The sequence below is a fragment of the Octodon degus genome, unplaced genomic scaffold, assembly GCF_000260255.1.
Source record: "Octodon degus isolate 3935 unplaced genomic scaffold, OctDeg1.0 scaffold00038, whole genome shotgun sequence".
Lineage (NCBI taxonomy): Eukaryota > Metazoa > Chordata > Mammalia > Rodentia > Octodontidae > Octodon > Octodon degus.
Window position 1 is genome coordinate 3,208,224 of NW_004524614.1, and position 7,961 is coordinate 3,216,184.

Here is a 7,961-nt window from a genome sequence, read left to right on the forward strand (position 1 = left end):
TTTTGTTTTCTTATTTTTTTGAGACAGGGTCTTGCTGCATAGTACCAGCTTGTGTTGAAGTCATTCCATAGTCCATGCTAGCCTTGAACTCATGGCAATCCTCTTACCTCAGCCTCCTAAGTGCTGAGATGCCGCATATGTGCTACCATGCCTGGTTTTGTTTTCCTAATGGAAAACAAAAGGCATACTGTATTTCTAGAAAATGTTCTGGATAAATTCATTTATTTGTGGTAAAGTTAATGTGAATATGTTTATATGGATAAATGTCAGTAACAGGGTTATTGTTTCATTTAGGTCAATAAAAGTGATTAGCCCACATAAAATTAGAATTTCTTTTTTAATACAGTGGTATCAATGTCATTACTATTTTAATAAGATGGGATTAATACTATTAGTTAAATTAAAATAAGATCATACTATTTACTTATTGTATCTGTTCATTTGAGTCAGTAAAAATTTATTCCTTTTTTCTTTTGGAAGTATAGCTTTCCATGTGGTAATCAGAACCTTGTTTTTATTCTGAAAGGTAGTATTCATAGTAATGCGTTACTTAATTTTTATGCATGCATTTAAATTCAGCATTATTTCCTTGAATTATTACTTCAGTTTTTACTGGAATAAAGTATGGGCCCAATTTCTTTTACATTATTTGTTTATTTTTTAAAAAAATCTTTTATTTGTATATTTATTTGGTACATGCAGGGTCTCACTATGCAGCTCAGACTTGTAGTGATCCTCATGTTTTAGCCTCAGCAATGGGATTACAGGCATGTGCGACTACACCCTGTTTCAGTGGGTGGCACGGCTCTCCTGGGGTTCTGGGGCTGGCTTGACACACAGTACTGGGGATCAAACCTGCTAAGCTTGCCAGGCAGGCGCTTAGACTGCTGAGCTATCTCCCTAGCACTCCCCCCCCCCTTTCTTAAATTTAATGAGAACATTCTAGGATTATGTATTACAATCTTTGTGTTTGTTGTTCTCAGCCTATTTATTCATAGAGCAGGGGATTTTATGATCTAGAAATATTAATACAAATGTGCTCATTTAACAGCTTTTCTACCAATGAGCTTTGAAGGGATAGATAGTCATTTACTGTGTACCCATTTTGATGGGGACAGTGACTAGAATAGGAAGAGTTCAGAATGGAGCAAAGTGGGGGTCCTTGTCCTCCAGTATTCATTTACTCTGTGCTGAGAAAAGAGATTCCTAAATCTCATACATTTCTAGCATCACCATGCTAGAAATGTATGGGAATGGGAGGAGAGTATACATGTAGGGTAAAGAAAGAAAATTTTAGATTTGTGAGAACCACCTCCATGAGGGAGGCACAAGGTGAGACAGAGGATATTCTTAACCAAAAGTATACTGTGTTGGAAAGATGTGTTAAAATTTCTGTAATTGATACACTTTTTATACTCTTGAATCTGGAACAAGATATCTGTATACTGTCATTTCTTCACCATCTACTATTCTGTATATTCAAATTAGTTTTAAAGAATTAAAATCAATTAAATTATGATCAGTGATATTGGAAGTAGGGTAGTGATTACTCTTGGAGGGACCAGAGAGTGACAAGAAATGGTACAGAGAGCTTTCAGAGTGTTAGTGAAATAAAGGTCTGTGTCTTGATCTTTCTCTGGGTCTGGTACTAACGTGTTAGTATATGAAAATTCATTGAGCTATATACCTGTAGTTCATGTCTTTTCCCTTTGTACATATGTGTTTTTGACAAAAATACTTTCAAAAAACAAAGCTCCATTGAATTCTGGAACAAATATGCTTATTACTTACACAGTATAGTAAAGAGTATAGTATATGTTTAAATTTTAACAGTTATTACAATAAAAAATACATTGCTATTTACCTCTCGCAACATACTCCCCCCTCACTTCAAACACTTTGCTTTTGGTTGAGCTGTTGGAGCTACTTCAGTGACTTGAATCAGTTCAAGATGTTTACTTTTCATGGTCATTTTGAGTTCAAAGAAGAGTCAGAATTTGCATGGTGCAAGATCTGGTGAATAACGTGGGTGAAGAGACATTATAATGTTTTTAGGAAGGAGGACTTCCAGCATAGTAGGCAAGGATGAGGGGTAGATAAGAGAATTAAAGGGGAATTTTTGAGGGGACTCATTTAGCAATGTGTCTTTTGTGCTTTGGTTGCCCTTTGCAGATGTTGGTAAAGTACAAAAAAGAAATAGGAAAATCCACTTGTAGTGTATTTGATCATGGTGGTTCATGAATCTAAAATGAGCATAAATTTTTAATTTTGAGAATGTTTCATTTGTAAGTTTTTCTTTTCTATTTTCTGTATTTATGAAAAAAAATCTTTCACCACTCATTCATTAAAGGACTATATAAATGTAGGCCTATTTTTAGGCTTTCCATTGAACTCTGTTTAGTGATGCGCCAATATGAGGTGTGATTCCACCATCTTTATTTTATTAGGATTATTTGAGCTACGTTAGATCCTTTGAATTATATTTTGGAAACAAGGTCTTATTGTGTAGTTCATATTGGCCTTGTACTCATTTATGTAGCCCAGGCTGGCCTCAAACTCACTCCTCCTGCCTTAGCCTCCCAGTCCCTGCTGGGACTGCAGGTGTGTGCCACCACACCTGGATTCATAAATTTTTGAATGTGCTAGTCAGCTTCTATTTTTAAGAAATGCCTTCTGGGATGATTCTAATCAATCCAGAGAAAATTCACATCTTAATAATATTGATGATATTTTCAAGCCAAGGGAAAGACTATCCATTTCATAAGATTTTTTTAATTTCTCTCACCGATGTTTGGTTTTATGTACCTTGTTAAATTTATCATTTAATGAATTAAACAAATACTTTGTTTTCTAATAGTAAAATTGAATTCTTTAAAAAGTATTATTTTCTCTTTTTCCTATCTTTCCTCAGAAATAGAATTTTTTTTAATATTTTATACTGTGTTGTATGTCATATTTCTTAAGAGATTTCTAAAGTCACTGATTAAAAAAAAATAAAGTCACTGATAAATTTTATGGGCTTTTCTGTATAAATAACTGTATTACCTATCAGTAGGATAGATTAGCTTCTTTCCAATCTTACACTTTGTATTTCTTTTTATGTCTTTATATAACATTAGCTAAGACATTTCACATAATGTTGAATACTGATGAGAGTGGGCATTTTGGACTGGTTCCTAATCTAACACTTAGTATAGTGTTAACTACAGGTTTTTCATAGACATCACTATTTAAATTTAAGAAATTCTCTTTTATTCCAAGTTTTCTGAAAATTTTTCATAAATGGTGTTGAGTTTTGTCATATGCTTTTTTCTATACATATGTTCTTTTTTTGTTTTGTTAAATTAGAAAGCTACATTGGTTAATTTTCTAATGTCTGTGAAGTTTTGCACTCCTAAAATAATCTGTACTTGGTTATATATTGATGGATGTTTTTCTTTTATAAGTTTTTATATTTTATTAGTGCATGTTTATAGAATATAACTATTACATTTCTTGTGGAGAATTGCTACATATACATAACACATTTCCATCCCTTTTCCCTCCCTTGCCCCCTCCACCTTTTATAACTTCCCCACTTGAAAAAGATCTCCCTATTTTCTATGTTTTATTCTTTAGGTTTGGGTTTCTCATGTAACAAAAATCATGCAATATTTAAACTTGTGTGTCTAATTTATTTCGCTTAACAGTGTGGTCTCATCTGGCTGGAGAAATAGCTCAGCTGCATAAGTGCCTGTGTGGCAAGTGCAAAGTCCTGAGTTCAATCCCTGGTACCAAACAAAACAAACAAAAACAACTGTGGTGTCAGGGTATATCCATTTTCCTATAAAGGACACTAGTTTATCCTTTGTGACATAGTACTCCATTGTGTATAAATACTAAATATCACATCTTCTTTATCATTTCATCTGTTAATGGACTTGTAGGTTACTTCTAAAACTTAGCTGTTATGAGTTGTACTGCTATAAACATGGGTATGCATGTATCACTGTAATAGTGTCTTTAATTCTTTCAGGAATATACCTAGAAAGGAAATGGTTATGTCTAATGGAATTTCTAGTTTTAATTTATTGAAGACTCTGCATATTGATTTCTATAGTCGTGTTACTAAGTTACATTCCCTCCAACAATGTAGACGGGTTCCTTATTCCCCTACAGTCTTGCCAGCATTTGCTTCTTGATTTCTTGCTGACAGCCATTCTTCCTTGAGTAAGATGGAATCTCAGTGTGTTGTCTGAATTTGCATTTTTTTTTAATGGCCAGCAGTATTGAACATTTTTTCATATATTTATTGGTCATATGTAGTTTTCCTGAGAAGTATCTGTTCATTTCAATTGAGTGTCTCATCATTTTAGTTGCTCACTTTTTGATTAGGTCTTTTATTTGGGGGGGTGTCTAATTTTTTTTTTTTTAAGTTCTTTATATATTCTAGCTATTAGTCCTGTGTCTGAGGATAGTTTGCAAAAAGTTTTCCATTCTTTAGGTTGCTCTTCACTCTGGAGGTTGTTATGTCATGCAGAAACTTTTAAATTTGATATAATCTCATTTGTTGATGGTATTATTTCCTGTATAACTGGGGTTCTGTTCAGAAAGTCCATGCATATGCTTATGACTTTTAAGAGTTTTACCTATTTTATCTTTTACCAGGTTAAATATTTATTGTAATATTAAGATCTTTGGTCATTTTTAGTTTAGTATATAGTGAGAGATATGGGTCTAGATTCAGTCTTCTCTGTGTGGATAAAGTACTATTTATTAAAGAGAATCTCTTTCTCCCCTTTGTGCTTTTAGCTCTTTTGTTAAAGATCAAGAGTGTGATCTTTATGCCTGGAATTGTTTGTGCATCCTCTGTTCTGTTCCTTGGCAGCGCTAGTCGATGCAGGGATGATGTTCTCAGCAGCCCCATGGCTATCATGCTACAGCTTTCCAGAGGGGCATCCATAGTCTTCTGTGTTCTAGTGATGGCATGTGGTCATGAGTCCCTCCATGATGCCGAAGTTCTCATGAATGACCTTGCCCAGTGGGGCTAAGCAGTTGGTAGTACAGGAAGTGTTGCTGACAATCTTGAGGGAGTTGTCATACTTCTTGTGATTCACACCTATCACAAACATGGGGGCATCAGCAGAAGGGGTGGAGATGATGTCTCTTTTGGCACCACCCTTCAGGTGAGCCCCAGCCTTCTCCATAGTGGTGAAGACACCAGTGGATTCCATGTACTTGGCGCCAGCATTACCCCACTTGATGTTGGTGGAATCTCGCACTTGGAAGATGGTGATGGCCTTTCCATTGAAGACAAGCTTCCCTTTCTCATCCTTGACAGTGCCATTGAACTTGTTGTGGGTGAATTGTACCAGAACATGTAGACCATGTAGTTGAGGTTAATGAAGGGGTCATTGATGGCCACAACATTCACCTTGCCAAAGTCCAAAGCAGCCCTGGTGATCAGATGTCCAATAGGGCCAAATTCGTTTACTCCACCTTGCACCATCTTGTCTGGATCGCTGCTGGCTGCATGGAAAGAATGGCTGTCAGTAGGTACACAGGAGCAGAAAGCTTATGAGTGTCTTTAAAAAGATTTAAGGTCCTATCTTCACAAAGTAAAAAATAAGTTCTACAATATTAAGAACCAGGTTTCTTCTACATGTCATGTGCTTTGTATGGGATCATGCCATGCTCTAAAGCTCATTTTTTCAAAGAGAAAACCAAATGTCCCCAGTGTCAATCAACCACATGGGGCTTGTGGTAAGATCCTCGCCAGACTCTTGCTCTGCACCCGAAGCAAGTTATTTAATTTCTCTGTGTCTCAGGTTTCCTCATGGGAATACTGATAGTGCTTCATAGGGTTTTTGTGAGCAGCTTAGTATACTTCTTAGGTCAGAGTAAACTCAGTAGATATTAGCTACTTTCCATATAAGTGTTGCTCAATAAATGTTAATTATTACAGCAACTATCTTAGAATTGTCTGCTTATCTGCATTTGTGTCCTATTAGAGGACTTCACCAGGAGTAACATTTCCTACCCCTGAGACCTAGCAAACCCTATTCCATAGGACCTGGTCTGCCAAATGCAGTACAACTTGGGTTTGAAAGGTCTTCAGTATGAATATTTGCTGAGAGATGATTCTCCATTGAGATTCTCAGTTCCTTGATTTTACCTTCTACCCCATAGCAGTGCCTAATTACAAAGTACCTGTCTCCCCAAATTTCTGTTTAAAACAATAAAAATCACCTAATAGTGTTCTTACTCCTTAATAGTTACCTACTATATTTGTTAGGGCTGCAGTAGCGAAATACTGTGGATTGGATGACTGGAATGAAAGACATTTATTTTTTTATTATGGAGACTGGAAATCCAATATCAAGGTTCCAGCAGAGTGGATTTTCCCTGAGGCCTAACCTTGGATTACAGAGGGCTATGGCTTTCCTCTTGTTAGTTCTTCATATGGTCATCCAAGGACAACCCCCTGTATCTCTTTGTATGTCCTCTTCTCCTCTTAGAAGGACAGTAGTTAGATTAGATTATGGCCCACTTGCATCAGACAGTGTTTACTAGAGAAACAGATGTTGTTCAAGAATAAAATATGCAACTATGTAAGAATTTACAACATTGGCCCATCCAGAGTTGGATGAGGAAGAGTGTTGAGGGTCTCTGCACACAGGAGACTAAAGGATCCAGTCAAAAGAGCTCACTGCACTATCCCATTTGAGTCCGTATCAGGAGATGTACATCTGGGCTGGAAGCCAGGAGATGACATCCAAGATGAAGGTGGAGACTAGCGCTCCTCTATAGAAAGAGAAGTAGATTCATCCTTCTTCATTTCACCATTATACCATCCAAGGGATGAGCTGCACTACAGTGTGAAATTGTGACCAATTTTGTTGGGCTTCTGTTGCTCAGGTTGACAGTCAACCATCGCACTACTTCACTAGTTGTATTTAACATGATTATGTCTTTAAAGGCCCTGTCTCCAAACACTGTTATATTCTAAGCTACTTGGCATGAGGGCTTTGGGATATGAATTTCAAGCAAACAATTTATTTTGTAACACTATTAATACTGTAGTAATAGTTACTAACTCACTGGTAAAGTCATGGTCTTCATGACTTCTTGTCTGGCTAATCAGATGGGTTTAGGGGGAAAAATTATATAGATAGATAGATAGATAGATAGATAGATAGATAGATAGATAGATAGAGATAGATAGATATATCTATCTATCTCTATCTATCTACATATAGGTTCATTTTGTGAAAGCATTAATTTTATTCCATAGATGAAAAGCCAGCGGTCTATAACATCCTTCTGTTTGGTTGTACATTTTAAAAAATATGTGTGTTGGACTGGTGAGATAGTTCAGCAGACTAAAGTGCCTGCTTAAGCAAGTTCAGGAATCATGGTTCAATCCCTGGCCCCACATACCATGCCAGCGCCTCCCCAAGGGCAGGCTGAGTGAGCCAGAGTCTGGGCATGGTGGCACAGGCCTGCAATTCCAACACTGGGGAGGCTGAAAGCAGGAGGATCACCATGAGTCTGAGGTGCATAGTGACGCCCTGTAACAACCAAATACATTTTTTTCCATAATTTTATTGACAAATAAATAACAATGAGACACTTTCAAATGAAATTGGTAGGACAGTTTCAATAATTAACACGTTGAATACTGCATTCCCAGTGGTGGTTTGTTGTACAAGATGCAGAAATCATATCCTATTTACAAACACTATTAGAACAAATCTCTCTATTCCTAGAATTAAGAGAATGTAGCTATATATCTATCATAACCATTTTGAATACACAGATATAAAATGGTCATTCACCTATATCCCCTTTTTTGTTTAGTTCCATCATTTGAATATTATAGGTGTGTGAACTCAGCAAAATATTCTAAAAGAGTCCAGTAGTCCATAAAAGTATTGGGTCTTCCGCTTCACTGGCAGTGTCAGAAATTGTTGACCTGGGGG

At 36.4% G+C, this 7,961-nt stretch overlaps 1 protein-coding gene across 5 annotated transcripts in view; it reads left to right on the top strand.

Moving 5' to 3' along the window:
* Cdk8 (cyclin dependent kinase 8) overlaps positions 1–7,961 on the top strand; it is a 144,836-nt gene that overhangs the window by 70,461 nt on the left and 66,414 nt on the right. The window lies entirely within an intron of this gene.